The sequence below is a fragment of the Paroedura picta genome, chromosome 16 (genome assembly GCF_049243985.1).
Source record: "Paroedura picta isolate Pp20150507F chromosome 16, Ppicta_v3.0, whole genome shotgun sequence".
Classification (NCBI taxonomy): Eukaryota; Metazoa; Chordata; class Lepidosauria; order Squamata; family Gekkonidae; genus Paroedura; species Paroedura picta.
In genome coordinates, this window is record NC_135384.1 from 26,830,463 (window position 1) to 26,849,949 (window position 19,487).

Consider the following 19,487-nt stretch of genomic DNA (forward strand, 5'->3'; position numbering starts at 1 on the left):
TCATTTATATATCATTCCCCCACTCTCAAGAGTGGAGCTCAGAAAGGTTCAGGTTACTAAGACAGAGATAATACAGTTCGAACAGCATAAAGTATACAAGGTATAAAAAGCAAACAGTTGACAATTTCAAACAAAAACAAAATTAAAGGAACGCCAACGTTACTGAAAGTAATCTGGGACAGAGAATCTGCAAATCCCCACATAAGATATATCCTAATAAATATTTTGGACACAATAAAGCAGGGGTGGCCAAACCGTGGCTCGCTAGATGTCCACGGACTACAATCCCCATGAGCTCCTGCCAGCAGCATGTCCATGGACTACGATTCCCATGAGCCAGCTAGGGAGCACGCCCATGGACTACAATTCCTATGACGCCCTGCCAGCAGGATGTCCGTGGACTACAATTCCCATGGACATCTGGCGAGCCGGTTTGGCCACCCCTGCAACAAAAGATGCAGGGGAAAAAATGAAAACAGATGGCAAACAGCCAACCGGACAACGATCGAGGGCAGCGGGCGCAGGGATGAGGCATAGCATGTTCTATCCCTATCACACAGCCCTGCATGCTGCAGCAGCAATAAAGTTGGCACCCCCCCCCCCAGGCAGCACTCCCCACGGCATGAGCAATGCGTCATGGGACCCAGCAGCTCGCAAACCTCAGCTAGCAACCACAGTGATCTCAGACATGAGCTTGGGAGCATCAGGAAATTGCAGAAGTCGCTGCCAGCCAAAATCCGCAAGCCGCTCTCCCACAGGCTCCGCGGCTCGCCGGACGGGGCAGAAAAGAGAGGGGAGGGGCCAGGGGAATAGAAAGGGCTGCCACTCTCCTGGGGGTACCTGGAGAACCTTCGCTGTTACCATGGATCTTCAGCCTACAGGGACCAGTTCCCCTGGGGAAAATGGCCTTATACCTTCCCCCCAGGCAGATAACAAGTGATGACCAAACTCCTGGGATAGAATCATTTCTTTGGGCCTGAAAGAGTGTTGTGGATGAGCAGAGTCCATTCACACCCTAAGAGCGCCGGGGCAAGGGGGAGAAACCATGGTTGTGGTTAGGCTTGTGCACTTTAGCCGCCTCGGGCTTGAATGGCCGCCGAAGTGGCCGAAGCGCACAAACCTAAGCCTATTCTGCACACAATAGATAATGCACTTTCAACGCACTTTACAAGGAGATTTTGCTGTTCTGCACAGGAAAATCCGGCGGCCAAAGCGCATTGAAAGTGCATTATCCTGTCTGTGCGGAATGGGCACTAGTTGTGATTTCAGTCGGCAACTTAGGAGGACTCAAAACTTCAGTGGGTACCTGAAGGCCGAGTGTGAGCCTCTTTCTAGTCTTCAAAAAAAACCCAGACATCAAGAGAACACCAGACGAAAGTCACCTGCCAGTGACAGATGAAACCCCCTGGGGAGGGAATTGCATAATTTGGGGGCCACAACCAAAAAGGCCTGCTGTCTTGGGAAGGTTCACATGGGAGTAGATCAGCCTTTCTTCGCTTGTTTCCAGTTGAGAAACATTTTTCAGGCTTTGAGAAACCCCAGAAGAGGCGCGATCGGGCAGAATATGGCTGGGAAGCATCGCTGGGTACGTGCTCACTTGGAGGTCCTCCCCTTCCCACCCTCTTGAGGCCCATCAATGGACATTTTGGGAGAGAAGGGAGGTCAACATGACCATATGTGGTCATATCACCTGATAAATGTTTAATAAATATAAATATAAATATAGATATATAGATTTAATTAACTGACACCTATTCAGGAAACCTTTCCAGGACCGTCAAGAAAACCCAGGGTTTCCGGGACTGCGTAACTGAATGTCCCTCCGTGATTTAAAAAAAACGAAATCACTACCCAAAGAAAATGAGATTTCTAAGTTTCTAACCTAGCCTTCCCCTTGACCCGCTGTTTCTCTCCATGTGGCAATGTATTCTTCAGAGGAAGCACTGAATCATGCAAGCTTCCCCTTTGCACCCAGCGATCTGAAATGGTACAGCCCAGACACACGCTTAACCACCCCAGCCAAAGAAGAAGCCTGCAAATTTGGGGGGAAAGGAGGAACAGCTTCCCCTCTAGACATCCCCACAACTCAGAGTTATCCCCCCTTAGACAAACCAACAAAAGTGCGTCTAGTCAAGGCTACGGTCTTCCCAGTTGCAATGTATGGCTGTGAAAGTTGGACCATAAGGAAGGCCGAGAGTCAAAGAATTGAGGCTTTTGAACTCTGGTGCTGGAGAAGACTCTTGCGAGTCCCTTGGACTGCAAGGCGAACAAACCGGTCAGTCCTAGAGGAGATCAGCCCTGCCTGTTCCTTAGAAGGCCGGATCCTGAAGATGAAACTCAAATCCTTTGGCCACCTCATGAGAAGGAAGGACTCCCTGGAGAAGAGCCTAATGCTGGGAGCGATTGAGGGCAAAAGAAGAAGGGGATGACAGAGAATGAGGTGGCTGGATGGAGTCACTGAAGCAGTCGGTGCAAACTTAAATGGACTTCGGGGAATGGTAGAGGACAGGAAGGCCTGGAGGATCATGGGGTTGCGATGGGTCGGACAAGACAAACCAAACAATGATACACACATACAGGACTCTTATCCCAAATCGCTCTCTCAACCACCACCACCACCCCTTATATAAATCTCCTATGCAGTTCTCCCCCAAGTTTCTCCTGTCTGGTCCTGCTGCTTATTTAGTGACTTCATTTATGTCCTGTCTTTCTCCCCCAACGCAGAACCAAAGAACCTTACAAAACTCTTCTCCCCTCTTTTATCCTCCATACAGCTCTGGAAGGTAGGTGAGGCAGAAAGAGTGCCCAGCTGACAGAGCAGAGATTCGAACCAGGGTCTCCAGACGCTAGCCTGAAATTCTAACCCACCCATCATGCTGCTAGGTTCAGCAGGAATGCACACGATGCATTCTTGATTTGTGCACAGATTGGAACACGGTTAGAGCAGATTTGGAAAAATTCCAGACAGGCCAGCCATCCCGAGGCTACCTTTTGGGGTAGATTTTACCCACACAAGCAGAGAAACAAAGCTCCTTAAAAAAGGAACTGAGGATCTGAACGTTGTGTGTTGTCGTTTAAGATGTGAAGGTGTGATTCCCACATGCACGTCTGCACTTTCATATATTTGAAACAGCGGACATGGTGTACGTCTCCCTGAATCCCAAAACAACAGTTGGGTCCAGTAGGCACCGTTCAGGCCAAAAAAAAATGTTTAATTCTGGGTATAAGCTTTTGTGGCCATGCATGCTCCTTCAGATGCACACAAAAGCTTGTTGTAGAACCTTGAGATGCTACAACGCCACCACAAACATGCTCACAAGGTCCCCACCCATACAAGCATGCATGAAACGAAGTCTACTCCTTTTGTGGCTCACCTGAAGACCACCCTGTTCTCAGCACAATGGTTGGGAGGACAGAAGGACCCCCATCCTCAAGGAGCTGTGACGCAATATTTTGTACCAGGGGTGGCCAAACCGTGCCTCTCCAGATGTCCATGGACTACAATTCCCATGAACCCAAGGGAATTGGAGTCCATAGTCATCTGGAGAGCCACAGTTTGGCCATCCCTGGTATACCCTGAGAATTTGGTTGGTCTTGAAGGCACCACTGGACTCAAAACGTGCTTTTTAACCCCAATTTGCAAAGCTGTTCTAAAGACATCCTTGTTAACCTACCATATTTCAGGCACAGAACCTGGTAGGTTTCCGTGCTGCTACAAACGTGAACTCAGCACTCTGCATCTATTTATTTATTTGTTGGCTTGGATCTCTGTGACCGCCCCTTCCGGCAAGCCAGCTCAGGGTAGCTTGCAACACTGCGAAACGATACATATAAAACAGGAAAACAAACAAAAACAATTCAAAGCACTGAAGTGCAATTTCACGTCAATTTCGTTACAGCACCGGTGCTTATGAGAGAGTGGCTTGAGATACTTCTCCAATTTGCGGGAGGGTGTCGGAGTCAGCCTAATTTGACATTTCTCTATCGGTGTCGTGGTTAAGAGCGGCAGCTTCTAATCTGGCGAGCCGGGTTTGATTCCCCGCTCCTCCACATGAAGCCACTTGGGCAACCTTGGGCTTGTCACAGTCCTGTTAGGGCTGTTCTCACAGAGCAGTCCTGTTGGAGGTTTCTCAGCCTCGGCTACCTCCCAGGGTGTCTGTTGTGGGGAGAGGAAGGAGAGGCGATAGTAAACCGTTTTGAGGCTGCTTGGGGTAGTGGGAAAATGGGGCATAAAAACCAACTCTTCTCCTATGTAAAAGTTCTCTCCCCTTCTTAGAGTACCTGGTGTCTGGGCCAGATGTGCTCCTTGTACAGTCCGCTTAAGACTATTTCTTATTCCTAAACCGGTCCCAATCGAATTGCCTTCATCTAGATCAGGGGTAGTCAACCTGTGGTCCTCCAGATGTTCATGGGCTACAATTCCCATGAGCCCCTGCCAGCAAGTGCTGGCAGGGGCTCATGGGAATTGTAGTCCATGAACATCTGGAGGTCCACAGGTTGACTACCCCTGGTCTAGAAGGCTACCACAGTTGCTTTTTTGAACAAACGCCCTTCACACACCACAAGAGATGGGCCTGTGGCTTAGTGGCAGGACATCTGCTCTGCAGGCAGGAGGTCTTTGGTGCAGTTTGGCAATCCCCACTTGAAGGATCTGGTAGCGGGTGATGTGAAAAGAGACCCTGAGGCCCTGGAAAGACAATACTGATTGTAAGAGAGATCAAAAGCCTGAATGGGCAGCTTCCTGTGTTCATATGCAGACATGCAATAGAGGAAGAGTTGGTTCTTATATGCCACTTGTCTCTACCCAAAGGAGTCTCAAAGCAGCTTCCAATCGCCTTCCCTTTCCTCTCCCCACAACAGACACCCTGTGAGGGAGGTGAGGCTGAGACAGCCCTGATATTCCTGCTCGGTCAGGACAGCTTTATCAGTGCTGTGGGGAGCCCATGGTCACCCAGCTGGCTGCTTGCAGAGTAGCGGGGAATCAAACCCGGCTTGCCAGATTATAAATCGGCGCTCCTAACCACAACACCAAGCTGGAGGTGTTGCTTGCCACAATGTATAACTGATTTATGGAATTCACCGCTGCACAGCATGGTAACTATTACCTTACAGAGCTTCAGAAGGCGGACAGAATTGAGAAAGAACAATCAACTAGCTTCCAAGAAGATGTTGCTATAACAGGGTCAGACTCATCTTGCGGGCACAAAATCAAAGTGACATTTGTATGTTTCCTTATCCAGTTCCCACGGTAGGTAAAACTGAAACCTCCATATACAGGGGCAATATACCTGAGATTAACAAATACTGCTGATAAATGGGGGATTCTTCCCTCCTTCGGGCTACCTAAGCTAGCCAGCCATACCTGAAGAAAAATGTTAGGTTTTTTTTCCCCTATCAAACTCCTCAACGCTATTTGTATGCCCTCCCTAAGCATTTATAGCAACCAAGTACACTGGTGGCATAGGATTTCACTGAAACCTTGCAGAGTCAAGGTAGAAGTCACGAGGAGGAATCCCTCTTATCCAGTAGGAGAAGAAAGTCAGACCGCCTGATTTCGAAGGACCTCCCAAGTTTGAGGCTGCAGACTGAAGCTGCTGGTGACCAAACTATTAGGGTTTTCACAAACTTGATTTGCGACGAGATCATGTAGGCATGTGCACGACTCAGTTTTATCCTAAAGCCAAGACTTTATTCCTGTCTGGAGCAGAACCCGAGCAATCCGGCAGTCTGCTATTTGGTCGTAATCCGTCTCCCACGAGGATTGAAGTTTACCGCTTGGAAACGTTCAGGATCCTATCAGAAAAGTAGCCGAGGGCGATGCTTATACTGAAGAATGGTTTCTAACGCTGTTCTTCAATCGGTACTTTTTTACTCTGCCATTCCTCCCAAGGAGCTCTGAGTAGCATGCCTCGTCCCCCAACACACAACCCAGTGAGTGAGGTTTGGCAGGCAGGGAGTAACTAGCCCCCAGTTGGCCAAAGCACGCTTTGTCGCTAAGCAAGGGTTTTCCTACACCTTTGTGTCACACTCTAACCATGCGAGAGCGCTGCCTCTCAGTCCGTGCCACAAAGTGGCTATCGATCTACACGTTCTGAGTTCAAATCTCAGCTCAGTCACAAATTTGTTCAAAGTTTCCTAAGGTAATCTCTTATCTCCCTTCCTCCCCCCTCAGCCTTTGGACTTCCTTCTACAACATCAGGATAAGTCTCATGGCCTTCCTTACAGAGCCGCACTAAGGATCTACGGGGATCGCACACGGAGAAGCACGATGGGTAACCCATGAAGCCAGAATTGTGACAAGACAGGCAGACCAACTTTAAGAATCTGCTAGGGAGCGAGAGGGGGCGACCCTCAAAAACCTTTCCGGACAAAGACGTAGGGATGCCAAGATGAACTTTCAAGGCTTGAAAAAAAAAAATAAACCGATGTAGCCCCCCCACACACACACACACGCTTCCCCATTCCTTCTTGCAAAGCCAAAGTCAAGGCAGCATGATTCCTCCTTTGTTTAAGGATTTACCCTTTTTCCTCAATGACAGCTAAGCACCCAACCGTGATCCAGATCCCAGTAAAGAAACTGGTGTGTATCCGCCACAGACTTACACCCGGCCATTAGCAATCCCAAGCTCAAAGCTCGTACTGCAGTCAGTCCCCCGCCCACCCCCCAAAAAATTTCATCCCATCCCTACACCAACAGTGCAAGCTCTTTATGGGCCCCTGGCCAGGGGACCACGGACGCCCGTCAAGAGCACTCTCCGAAATGCCAAGAGAACCACTAGACTCAATCTGCGCAAGCCCCGGGAGTTGGGCACGCACCAAACGCCAGCCTCACGGGTCCAGTTTCACACCCACCCAGCCAGCCGGCTCAGACACTGCGAAAACACAGACGGAGTTGGAAGCGCTCCTCCGAAAAGCTAAGCCCGGTCTTGTTTTCCCACCCACGGGCCGACCAACCACTGGCAGCTTGGCAGGGCAGACTGTGACTCTCCACTTCCCCGCACCGGATCCTTCTCTGCCACCAGAGCAGGCAGGAGGCACAGAGAGAAAGAGATGGGTCCCCCCAAACAGGGGAAGAGCAATCACAAATGCCCACAAATGCCATAGGCTCCATGACTGCACCCGCATGCCGTCCCCCGCCCCCAGGATGCACAAGCACTGGCACATGATGTGCAGAAGCTTCTGAGATTTGGGAGAGGCAGCGAGAGAAGCAGGAAAGGGGCATCCCTCCCGCCCCAAAAACAGTCTGGCCAGTTGCAAGGGAAAGAAAAGCCAAACCAGAGAAGCTCTCCCACGCACGCACCACCCCCCCAGGGGGACTCCGGAGGGGGGCTAAGAGGGGGACACACCTTAGTTTCTCCTAAAACTTAGTTTCCCCCAGCCTGGGGGTCCCACCATGCGGATCCCCCCCCCCAAAAAAGAAGGCTTTCCTCCCGAATGGAAGGTGGCACCGCAGAACGGCAGCAGCCCCCGGGAGCACCAGGCGGCGCGGCTGTGCAGAGGAATGCGGGGGCGGGGAGGGAAGCCCCCCGGCCCTCCCGCCGGCTCCCTCCCTCCCTTCCCCCGGGCCGCCCCAGGAGGGAGGGAGGGAGGGAGGGGGCGGGCGACCGATGACAGCTGGACGAGGCGGCAACAGTTGGGGCTTCTCCAGGAGCGACCCCGAGAGGGAGGAAGGGGAGGAGGAGAGGGGGGCTTTCCGGCATCCCCCCCCCAAAAAAAGAGTCTCTGCCAGCGAAACGACACTCCCCCCCCCCCCCCGCCAGCCCGGGAGGCAGAGGAGGCGAGCGCTTCCCCTCCCCGCAGCCCCACAGGGCTCGTCTCCGCCCGGCCCCAACTGGGACCGAGAGCCGCGGGGGTGGCGGTGGCGGGACCGGGCACGGAACAACCCCCCTGCCCTCCGATCTAGGGTGGGGGGAGCCCCAGGCGCCGCCCTCCGCGAACTCCGGCTGCCCACCTTGGCCGGCGCAAAGTTTGCCCGGGGAGGCAGGTCGGGGTGCGGGCGGGCCGCCTCTTACCTGGCGCCTCCTCGGGACGGGCCCCCGGACGCCCCCCGGCCTCGCCCTCCTGCTGCTGCGGCTGGTCCTGCTGCTGGGGCGGCGGCGGCTCCCCCCGGGCCAAGTCAGTGCGGGCGGCGGCGGCGGCGCTGGCCCGAGCGCGCGCGCCCCAGAGCGCAGCAGCCATTAAGGCCAGTCATGTGCTCGCCTGAAACTTTACACTGGGGCAGGGGCGGGGGGAGGGGGCGGGGCCGCGGGCCGGACGGCCACGCCCCCCGCCCACCCCCGGCGCCCAATGGGCCCGGCGCACGGGGGAAGGGAGAAGGGGGCCGGGCGGGCGGCGCGCGGGCCGATCCCGGGCTGGGAAGGGGCCCCGACGGGCGAGGCGGAGCTGCAGGGGCCAAAGCTGCTCTTGCAAGGGCGCCGCCGCTGGGCCTCGCGGGGAGGTGCAGGGACCGCGGATTTCGGAGGAGAGGGGCAGCGCCCTCCGGCCCGAGAAGCGGGAGATGCGCCCTCCACGCCCGGGCGGGCTCTGCCAAGGGGGCTCCTCTGTCTTGGGGAGGGGCGCCAGGCATGCCCACTTTCTTGGAAAGGGGGATCTGGCCTCTTTAGGGCTCCTCTTTAAAAAAATTTGATAAAAATGCCCTCTTTGGGTCCCAAGCACCAGAACCCCTTCAGAGTCCAGTGGGGCACCCTGAAGCCCAACTCAGTTCTGTTCCCAGGAGAGAAGCAGGTGTGCACAGGAAAGCTCATCGCTTGAATGAAGCTTGGTTGGGCTTAAAGCTTAAAGCCCAATCAAGTTTCATTCAAGCTATGAGCTTTCCTGCCCCGCTGGACTCTGAACTGGGTTTGCCGCTTCGGACCAACACAGCGACCCGCTTGAATCTAACCCGCCAAAGAGGGTATTTTCTTTCCTCGGGGCTTTTTTGTTCTTTTGGGGTCAGAAGGTTAGGAATATTCCTACTTAAGTAGCGGTTATCACCGCCTAAATATGAGGGGTATGTAAAAGGAGATTTGACCAAGGATCACTCCTTAGGGAAATAAATCCTCTTTTTTTTGCATTTCAAGATATGGGCAGCCTAACTTAGAAGACCCTGTTTTAAATGCTAGGATTACTCGCTGCTTGTCTCCAAGATCCCTGGCCCCGAAGGCAAAATGCAGTTGCTGAAATTCTGGACCTCAGTCTGTGAGAATTAAGAATTAAGTCCACCCCTGCCGGAAGGCCCCTCTGTTCAACTTTGGTCATCCCAAGCGGTAAAATGGGAATAATGGCCACCACATTTCCCAGGTTTAATTATGGGAATGTTAGCCATCCCGTTTCCCAGCTGTAGACAAAATATGTACTGTGTTCTGTTAAAAGCAGTTCTCCTAGAGCTTTCTTACCTTCCTAGAGCCTCATTTACCTCACCGGTTGTCTGTTCTGGGGAAGAAGGGTTTGTAAACCGCTTTGGGACTCCCTCAGGCGTCACCCAAGGGTCAGACATGACCCGGTGCTTGCACAGGGGATACCTTTACCTTTACAGCTAGCGAAAAGCGGGGTTTAAAAAGACCAGCTCTTCTCTTCCACAGAATCCTCCAGTTAACATTAAAAACCTTAATCCCAGCCAAGAGGAACCCATAACAAAATTTAAATTAATTATACATTTAAAATGCAATATAATGAGTTAAAAACTAAAAGAAAAGTCCCTGCAAGAGGCACAAGTTAAAACAAGGTCTATATCTGCCAAGCAGGTGTCTTCTCCCTCCCCCCCCCCTGGGAAAGACCTGGAGGTTCCCAACAGGGCAGGAGAACACGGAGATTTGTTAAACCCAGTCGGGAGTCCCGGTGGCCGAGCTTCAAAGCCACAGGGTTCCTTTTTCCTAAGAGAAAAGCAATCTTGAGCATTTCTCTGTTGCTTCCCCCCTTCCCACTCACCCCACACAGGTCTTTTGCATGGAAGGTGAGCTGATAAGTCTTGCATGATCTGTTTTAAATTCAAATCTGTGGTGTGCTGGTGCCTTTTTAATTTACAACACAAGCGTGCATATTGAGGTACTCTTCACAATTAAGGCGTAATCTGTATCAGCCCTGACCTGTTTCTGTACTTCTGTTCCTTCCCGCGGGTTCCAGACTTCTAAAATCCTACAGCATTGGGTTCCTGAACACCCCATCCTGTTGAATGTACTGGCTCCCTCAGTGTAATCCGCCTTGGGTCCCTCAGAGAAAGGGGGACTATAAATAACATGCATAAATAAATTCAGAATAGCATTAAAAGGGCGAGCTAAAGTAGCCCCCCAAAAACACTTGCCAGATGTCCCCTTGCTGCTCATTTTTCCAAGTGTCCTCCCCGTGGTTTCCTCACAAAGCCCACATACTTCCCTGGGAGGGGGGGTAGGATATGGAGAAATGCTTCAAGCAGTCCCAGTCAATTAAATCTGCATACATTTTCATATAAATAAAACAGTGGGTCAGAAGGAGGGAGGGGAGCTTTCCCCCTCCTTTGTCTTTAAGATGCTGCTGCAGCTGACACTGCCCCAAAAGAGATGGGCCCTGTGTGAGAGAGAATGAAGTTTTTTCTTGGCTCTCCCTCCCCAGGAACTCAATTTTAAAAAATGGATAAAATTATAAAACTCTACAGAACCTGATTCCTTCCTTCCTTCCTTCCTTCCTTCCTTCCTTCCTTCCTTCCTTCCTTCCTTCCTTCCTTCCTTCCTTCCTTCCTTCCTTCCTTCCTTCCTTCCTTCCTTCCTTCCTTCGTGGAATTCGCTGCCAGATTTTTATATTATCAATAATATTATTGGACTTATTACCTGTCACTCCCAGACTACAACCCCCCCCCCATAATAAAATCCACATTAATCCCAACCTTTACTATAACTCCTTGCTCCCTTCCCCCCTTCCCTCAGCACAATGAGCCCCCCAACTTGTGGGGGGGGTTAAAAGGGAATTAGCCTGATGGTCTGGCTATTCCGCAGGGGGGGGGCCTGACCTCAACCACATGCCTGGTGGAAAAGCACCATCTTGCAGGCTCTGGGGAATTGTGAAAGATTAGATCAGGGTTACTCTACCAAGGTTTCGTGAAACCCTGGGGTTTCTTGATGGCACTCAAAGGGCTTCCTGAATGAGTGGGAATTAATTTTTTGTATATTGATTAAAATGTGTTAAACATTTATCGGGTGATATGACAGATATGGTACTATCGACCTGAAACCCCGCCCCCATGGCCTGCAGGGGGTGGGAAGGGGAGGGGCCTTGGGTGGGCGTGTCCACAGCTCTGCTTCCCAACCCCATTCTGCACCATCATGCCACTTTTGGAGTTTCTTGAAGCCTGAGGAACGTTTCAGAGGTATCTCAATGGTAAAAAAAAGTTGAGAAAGGCTGGATTAGACAGATAGATTCACGGAGAATCAATCTATCAATGGCTACTAGCCATGGTGACTGAGGGGGAACTCCATGTTCAGAGACACTAATCCCCTGGACCCCAGAGCCAGGAAGCAACCTCAGGGGAAGGCCTCAGCCTCAGTGCCCAGCTGTTGACCCTCCAGAGGAACCGGCTGGCCACTGTGTGATACAGGATGTTGGACTAGAAGGGCCACTGGTCAGATCCAGCAGGGGTCTATTTATGTCCCTGTATTTATTTCCCTTTGTGGTTTATAGTCCTCCTTTGCTCACTCGGACTCAAGGCGGTTTACACAGAGTGAGCAAACACAATCACGGATGGGACAGTCCACAAAGGATGCAGTAGAATTAGGGACACAGAGCCCACCAGAAGTCTAAAAAACCGAAGCAAATGGTAAGCAACATGAGAACATCATGCAAAGCAAAAGGACTCAACCAGATCCGACACACAGCAAAGTACAAGCTACAGTCCCCCCCCCCCCATAATTTATCCAAGTAACTTTGCGAAGACTTTTGGAAGAGTTCTACCTTACTCCCCGTGTAGAAAAGCCCTCTTGGATAAATAAATTTTGCATCCTTTGCGGGAAAGGCCATTCCACAACTATACGTCTCCTTTTTCTGTTGTAAAACCTTGCTGATAGATTCATTGGGGGGTGCCTTCTAAATTGTATTTTTAGCCTAATTTATTGCAAAATTCAGATCAGGGTCTGGAGGTCTCCCAAGAGACCTCCTGCGGGAGGGGGGGTGGGCAGATCAGAGCCAGACGGCTGAGTTTCAGGAAGGTGGCCTCGGAGAGCCGTGTCAGCCATGATGGATCAAAAGCTTTTTAGTTGATTAATGTAATTGTGTTAATCAGGTAAATGGGACAGCCCTGCTTCCCGGGACTGCTCCTTGCACGGGCGTACACAGGGAAAAGAGACTGAGCTCCCCGAATGCACAGTTGCTGGACGTAGGTGGCCCGATCCAGCTGGGGCATTTTTATCTCACTCAGGTGTTCCCAGTTCCCACTCAGGTGTTCCCAGGTGTTCCAAATTGCTCCCTCCCAACAAGCCTAAGAGCCAGGTCAGGCCCAGAGGCAAAGGTCCCCCTGTGATCTCCATGGCAAAGCGGGGATTGCTGGTCTTCCTGGCCTGCCTTAGTCTCACGTGTGGCTGTAGTTACCCAACCGTAATAGTCAGCTGGTTTCCACTCTCAAAAAGCCAGTGTGGCAGGATGGTTCAGAATGTCGGACTAGCATCGCGGTCCGAATCCCCATAGTGCATTGTGCAGGGGGTTGGACTAGATGACCCAGGAAGTGCCTTCCAACTCTTATTCTATGATTCTATGATAACCCTGGAGAACTTTTAGATGCCCTCTTAATTTTTTTTAATTTAATTTTTAGACCGCCCTTCTCCCAATAGGTCTCAGGGCGGTTTACAACATAAATAGTTAAAACACAATAAAATCCCCATTAAAACCCCAATTAAAAGTTACATATAACATATAGCGGCGGTGGTTAACATGGGCAACAGGGCATATGCAACACAGAATCAGGACCCAAATCGCTCGCCTGCTGGCAGCCAACAACAAATTCATCTAGTTCATTTTGTTTTAATATGGAAAGCTAATTCGGCAGGGTCTTTGGCCCTGAAGTTCTCCAAAAGCCAAGCTGTAGCTGACTAAGGCATCTCCTTCCTAGGAGCAGACGTCTGCAGACGTCTCCCAACCCAAACCCCATTCCACCCCACAAAAAAAGGGTAGAGGCTGCCTTTCCCCAGACCGAGCGCATAGTCGTCCTTTAATATTAATTGCTGAAGAGAGACCGGAAACGGATTTGAGGGGAGGAGGAGGAGGAGGAGGGGGAACGGTTCCCCCCTTCCCCTTCGATCCAGGCGTGATTTATGTTCTGGTGTCCCAGGCAGGAGTTTCTGGGCGTCAAGATGGGAAGGGGAAGGGGGGGGTGAGAGAGAGAGGAGCTGCTTGGAAATGCACACCTCCCGCCTCCAAGAAGCACAGGAATGCTTTTTCAAGATCGTTGCAGGGAGATGGGAATTGCACTGGATGCGTTTTTTGGCTCCGGTGGTCAAGCACACCAGAGCTGGTTGGCCTCCGTTACAGCAACAGGGAAACGGGTGCCAGGATTCCCAGATTTCCTCCCCCCACGCCCGCCCCGTTCCCTCAGTTCTGGGAAGAGGTTCAGGCCGAGTGCTGCGGATTTCTGCTGCACAACAGGAATCATTAAGGAAGGATCCCCCTCTGCCAGGAAAGGCACAAGGCCACTGCCAAACCGTGTCTCCATCCAGCTTGGAGGCTGTGGCCATTCCCAGTCTCTCGCCCACCATGATGTGCATAAGGCAAGACAGGAGAATGCGGGGGGGAGGGGGGGCTTTACGCCGAATGTCACGGCCCACCATGGACTTTCTTTGCAAGTATTGCACATCCCCTCGAAAGCATATTGTGTGAAGGGAGGAGACGGATCCAAAGGGATCACCAAGTGAGTCTCTCTAGAGCAGGGGTGGCCAAGCATGGACATCTCAAGAAGCAGGGTTGGGCCACCCCTCGTCTATAGCAGGGGAAACAAGCAAGGGTCCAGTGGCACCTGAAAGACTAAGAAAATTTGTGGAAGGAAAGGAGCTTTTGTGAGTCACCTAGCTGAGAAGAAGGGAGCAGGGACTCAGGGAGGCTCTTACCGTGCCACAAATTTTGTTTGCTTTTGAGGTGCTCTTTTCTACTACGGGAATCCTGGAGCCCAACTATCTTCACACGCAGCTGTTTATTTTATTTATTTTCAGACTTACAGCCTGCCTTCCCACAAGGGCTCGGGGCTGGTTACTAGGAAATTATTTGTTTATTCTTATTTCTTTTTACATTTATAGGAAGGATTTTATACCCTGCTGTGCCCCAGAGGTTACAAAGTTGAAAAGATACAACATTAATGAATAGGTTTTGGAACTCTAACATTCATTAACTAAGATCAAACCCATCTAATTCCATCCCTTTGTAGGAGTTAGAGGGTCACAGAACTGAGAGGGACCATATAAGTTCTTAGACAGCTTGTTTGGGGTGGGCTTTCAAGCAGGGAGGCCAGCAGCTCGATTTCTAGGCCTGGCGGACCAGCTCCGTTTGGGGCCAGGGATGAAAAGGCATATTGGACGCCAACTTTGTTCTACCAGCCAGGATGTATATTATTTTACAGAATTTATACCTTGCCTTTCTGCCCTCATAAGGGCCACCAAGGCAACTAACCATGAAAGCATGCCCAATAAAAATCGCATCAATCAAAAATCACTGAAACCAACAAAACCCACACTGCCGCAACAATTAAAACGAGCTAAAAGACAAAGCACAAAAGCAACAACTGAAACATTGTTGCAACAATTAAAACTAGCACTAAAACACAAAGCACAAAAGCAACCATTAAAGCATAGGGCAGGAAGGAGGGATCACTGAGGGAATATCCAACGAGACACCCAAAGAAGGCTTCACCCGCTGGTAGAAGAAGGCAACAGAACAAGAAAGACCAGTCTCCCAGTTTTGTTGTCGCAATTGTGACTTCTCTCTCCTCAATTGCCGTCAGAAGATGAGGCACTTTTAGCAGGGCCTCCAACGATGACCACAATGGTCAAATAAGTTCCTAAGAAGGTAAATGGTCCATATGTATGTTGGCCCCCAACATTCTAGCTGCAGCATTCTGCAAATGCACTAATTTAAATTTCTGAATAGTCTTCAAGGGCAGCCCCACAGATAGCATATTGCTGTAATCTAATTGACATGTAACCAGGGCATGCACCACAGTGGCCAAATGACTAAAGGGAATCTCTGTTTAGGTTAGTGTTGCGACCCTTTAATACAATTCCTCATGTTGTGGTGACCCTCAGCTATAATATGATGCAAGGGTTCTTGTACAGAAATTACACTGAAACTGACCAATGGTGTGACCAATGGTGTGACATTGGAAACTGACCAATCATTGTTTCTGATTGTATATAAACCTTTTTCCCCAGGATTTCTCAGTTCAGTTCCGCTGCTTGTCCCACCATACCGATCTCGCTCTTTCCCGCTGCTCTAGAAAGAATGCTCTATCTTGATCTACCCCGCAAGGCTGTTGTGTGGATGGAGCCCCTCCAACCAAGCTACTTGCCCTGCCGCGAACCCCGTAAAAGGGTCGTTCGACCCTCAGAGGAGTCCCGAACCCAGGCTGAGATGCAGTAAACCTCTGAATACCCAGGACTTTGAGGCAATGTCTGGGAAAGGCCTTGGACTTATATGTTCTTCTCCTGGCTTCCCCCTCCCTTTCTGTTACGCTTCCTCCTAATCCATATTCCTTGTTACAATATTGATTAACATGTATAATTTTTTTTTCCGTACGAGCAAAAGTATGGCGAAGGATGTATTGTTTAGTTCTGTTAAGTAATTGGTAATATGGTAAATCAATTAAAAAAAAACCATGCAGGCTGAAACTATACAAAAGCCCTGAGAAGATATTTACAACGCTGATGGGTTGTTCGTAGACAGATACATTTATTTGTAAATAGCCATAGGCCTTTACAAAATATAAAATACTTTTGAAGATCCAATCTCTAAGGTGAGAGTTACTAGCTGAAGGATTGTTAGTAAGGAAACAAGAAATACTCATATTCTGAATATTACTGTTTTCACAAAGTGTGAGCTGCCAGTCAAATTAACAGTGCTGTGTGAAATACATGCAAGTGTATATATGTTTTGCAAAATCTCACACCATGTGCCGCCAAATCTGACCTTCTTTACGTGTAGAAGTCGTCACACAGAAGTGGAGAGTTTACGCAGCAATAAATGCGATTGCGGGGCTGAAATCTTCAATTCCCCGCCATTCGGTGATATCCTGCAGAAAGATAGGAGGAGACTTTCCAAGCATTTCTACAGGCACGGGAGCGAGGAAAGAAAACCCTGATGCTGACTTTTCTCCACGCCCGAATTTTTAAAGACTCATGCACATTTTGTGAGGAAATCCAGACGCGTGGAACCACAGCTATAGCGACAGTGTTATACGGTGGCTCCCTCTTATCCCGGAGGGGTTAGATGCACTAACTTATGTGACAGAAGAACAGGAATGAGCAATTTCCCTCTGGTCTTTTTAGAGTCATTTAATCATTTCTTTCTTGGCCCCCCCCCTCCCCAATCCTTCTAGGAGCAAGCGTCTCCAGACTCACACTGCACAAGCAAATTCATAAAGAATCCATTCCACCCTCCAGGGCAAAACTGTGCCAATTGTTAATCAACCCCGGCGCAGGCTTCTGTTCCTCGGACCGACTGAACTTGAACCCCTTTCGCTTGGCCCCACCCGCGTCCGCTGGGGGGGGGGGCAGGAGCAGAGCGCTCACACTGTCTCCCCTCGAAACGCTGACCCTGACAGGGTGACCAGCCCTCTTCCCATCCCTCCAGAGGAGGCACCCTTCCACAAACAAATTAAAAGGGTTTTTGCCCACCGCCTCTCCCAACCCCTCCCCACGTGCTGGTTGACAAGCCTTGATGGAGGCCAGCCTTTAGATTTCTTCCCCAAGCAGCCAGGGGGAGAGTGGCAGATTTATCTTTTCCTACAAAGCAAAAGGCCTCCGGGATCCTTTGAAGCCAACCGTGGGGCCCAGGGAGAGGGCAGCCGCTGAAGAGCAGACCTATTTGGAACATCTCCAGACCCCTATGTTCCCCCCCCCCAAATAAAAAATCCAGATCACAAAGCCATGCTTCCTCTCGGAATGCCCCTGTTACGAGTTTAAAGAAGAGCCACCGGGCGCAAAAGACAAAGAAATGACGGCAAAAGCGTTCAGCAACAAACAGGCTCGATCAAAAGGACAGCTTTTGATCTTCTTCTCCTCCCGAGCCCCGAAGGGAAAGAAATTTCTGGAACTGACGGAATCAAAGTCGGACTCCGATCCACCTCCCTTCGAATGGGCTTGGGTTTGAGTCCCCACTCCTCCTCCGAGAGCCAGCTTGGTGTAGTGGTTAGGGAGTGCGGGCTTCTAATCTGGCGAGCCGGGTTTGATTCTGCACTCCCCCACATGCATCCAGCTGGGAGACCTTGGGCTCGCCATGGCACTGATAAAGCTGTTCTGACCGAGCAGTCCTGTCAGGGTTCTCTCAGCCTCACCCACCTCACAGGGTGTCTGTTGTGCAGAGAGGAAGGGAAGGCGACAGTAAGCCGCTTTGAGACTCCTTCGGGTAGAGAAAAGTGACCTATAAGAACCAACTCTTCTTCTTCTGCGACATGTCCCCAGCTGGGTAAACCAGTCACAGTTCTCTCAGAGCTCTCTCAGGTCCACCAACCTCACGGGGTGCCTATTGTGGGGAGAGGAAGGAAAGCAATTGCAAACTGCTTTGGGACCCCTTTGGGTAGTGAACTGCGGGGTATTAAAAACCAGCTCTAAACCCACACAAAACTGCTTTATGCATCATGAGCTCAGAGCTATGGGTTGGTAGATATTCCACATTGGAATGTAGGTACCATTTTTCTATGTGCTAAAATCAACAGGTGGGGAGAAAACATCCAATATCCAGCTCACTTTACAAAGAAAAGGATGTATTGCTTTAGAGTTCAGTTTCCTGCAGAGATCTGCAAAACCTTCATTCATTTGAGAAGCCTAAGGCCTACTTCCCAGGACACAACCCAATTTTACTTTTCAGGTAAGTCATTCAAATGCACTGGGAAAAGGAAACCCCAGACTACTTATGTAATCTCTTGATCATGAACAACTTAAAATAGTACGCTTTTGAGCGGCACAGAACTCTTCTTGAGGCTAGATATTAAATACTTTCCTCCCCCTTCGTCACAGTACAAAACCTCAGGAGCACTCGATTAAATTAATGAGCAGGAGGCTTAGAACAGATCAAAGGGAGTATTGCTTCACCCTAATGGTAATTAACATGTGGAATTCACTGCTGCAGGAAGCTGCGGCAGCTATAAGCACAGACAATGTCAATGGATTGGATAAACATGGAACAAAGGTCCATCATTGGCTGTCACCCTCAAGGTATACATGAAACACTTTTGTCTGGGGCAGTGAAGCTCTGTATTCTTGGAGCTTGGGGGCATAGTGGGGAGGGGCTTCTGGGGTTCTGGCTCTGCAGGTTTACCTCCTGAAGGCACCTGGATTGTGGCCACTTGTGTGACACAGAGTGCTGGACTGGATGGCCATTGGCCTGATCCAACAGGATTCTCTTAGGTTCTTAATCATAACATAACATAACATAACATTGTGCGCGTACTTCCGATGACGTGCGGAATGTTCCACAAGCCCAGGGCAAAACTCTGCTCAGTGGCCCCTCGGTGGCAGACACGCAACCAATAGGGAGAGGCCACTCCCCCACTCAGGGCCGATCGCCGGTCTTCCTTCGCCTCCTCTCACTCCTTCCTTTCGGCCACTTACCAGGACAAGAGAAGAGCTGGCCCTACACGGTGGCAGGATGCCAAAAGTAAGATGAGACGCTGGGTGGAGGGCCAGCCCTGGCAGCCCGGCTCAAACATCTGAGTCGCTCCAATCCCTGCATTTCCTCTCTGGCCATGCTCAGCGGCACTGTCAGCAGAGAGCCAGAGACCTTGCTCCTCGGCTGCCCTGCTCCAGTCCCGGCGGGGGGAGGCGGGATGGCCATGCTTGGTGGTGCCGTGTTCGGAGAGACGGCCCCGCTCAGCCGCTGTGCCGCTCCCAACCCCTCTTGTATCCTGAGCAGAGGTCATGCTTGGCACTGCCACAGTTTGAGGGCTGGCCCTGCATGCCACCAGGGCCACTGCCACCTCACACACGCTGGGGAGCAAGGGGGGAGGACAGCCATGCTCCCCAGCCCCATGGGCAGGGGGGTACCTAGATTGTTCCGGTCCTGCTGCTCTCTTCCAAAAATCAGGGACATGAGGGGCATGGGGCAGAGGGCTAGTGCCCATTCCATTCCTGAACAAAGTGGGTTTCCCTACGTGTATTCTAAATAAGTAGCTGTGTTCCCTATCCCACCCTGGAAAAGAAACCTTTTCTGTTTGGGGCAGAGTGCGTCGTCTGAAGAATACATCTTAGCCGGTACTAAACAGAATGATACTGTTATCAACAACAGCAAAAAACCTCTGATCCAAAGCCCCTCTGCCCCCATGGTATTCTCTACAGCAGGGGTAGTCAACG

The 19,487-nt window shown here is 50.7% G+C and overlaps 1 protein-coding gene across 6 annotated transcripts in view; it reads right to left on the reverse strand.

Moving 5' to 3' along the window:
* RARA (retinoic acid receptor alpha) overlaps positions 1–19,487 on the reverse strand; it is a 162,726-nt gene that overhangs the window by 127,997 nt on the left and 15,242 nt on the right. For 2 of the 6 annotated variants that reach the window (XR_013226965.1, XM_077313705.1), the window contains exon 1: positions 8,013–8,210. The exons of 2 other annotated variants lie outside the window; for them this stretch is intronic. The gene's annotated coding sequence lies outside the window, so the exon portion shown is untranslated. Of the gene's footprint in view, positions 1–7,951; positions 7,969–8,012; positions 8,211–19,487 lie in introns of those variants that run through there. 2 more of the 6 variants (XM_077313712.1, XM_077313708.1) reach the window with 2 other exon arrangements.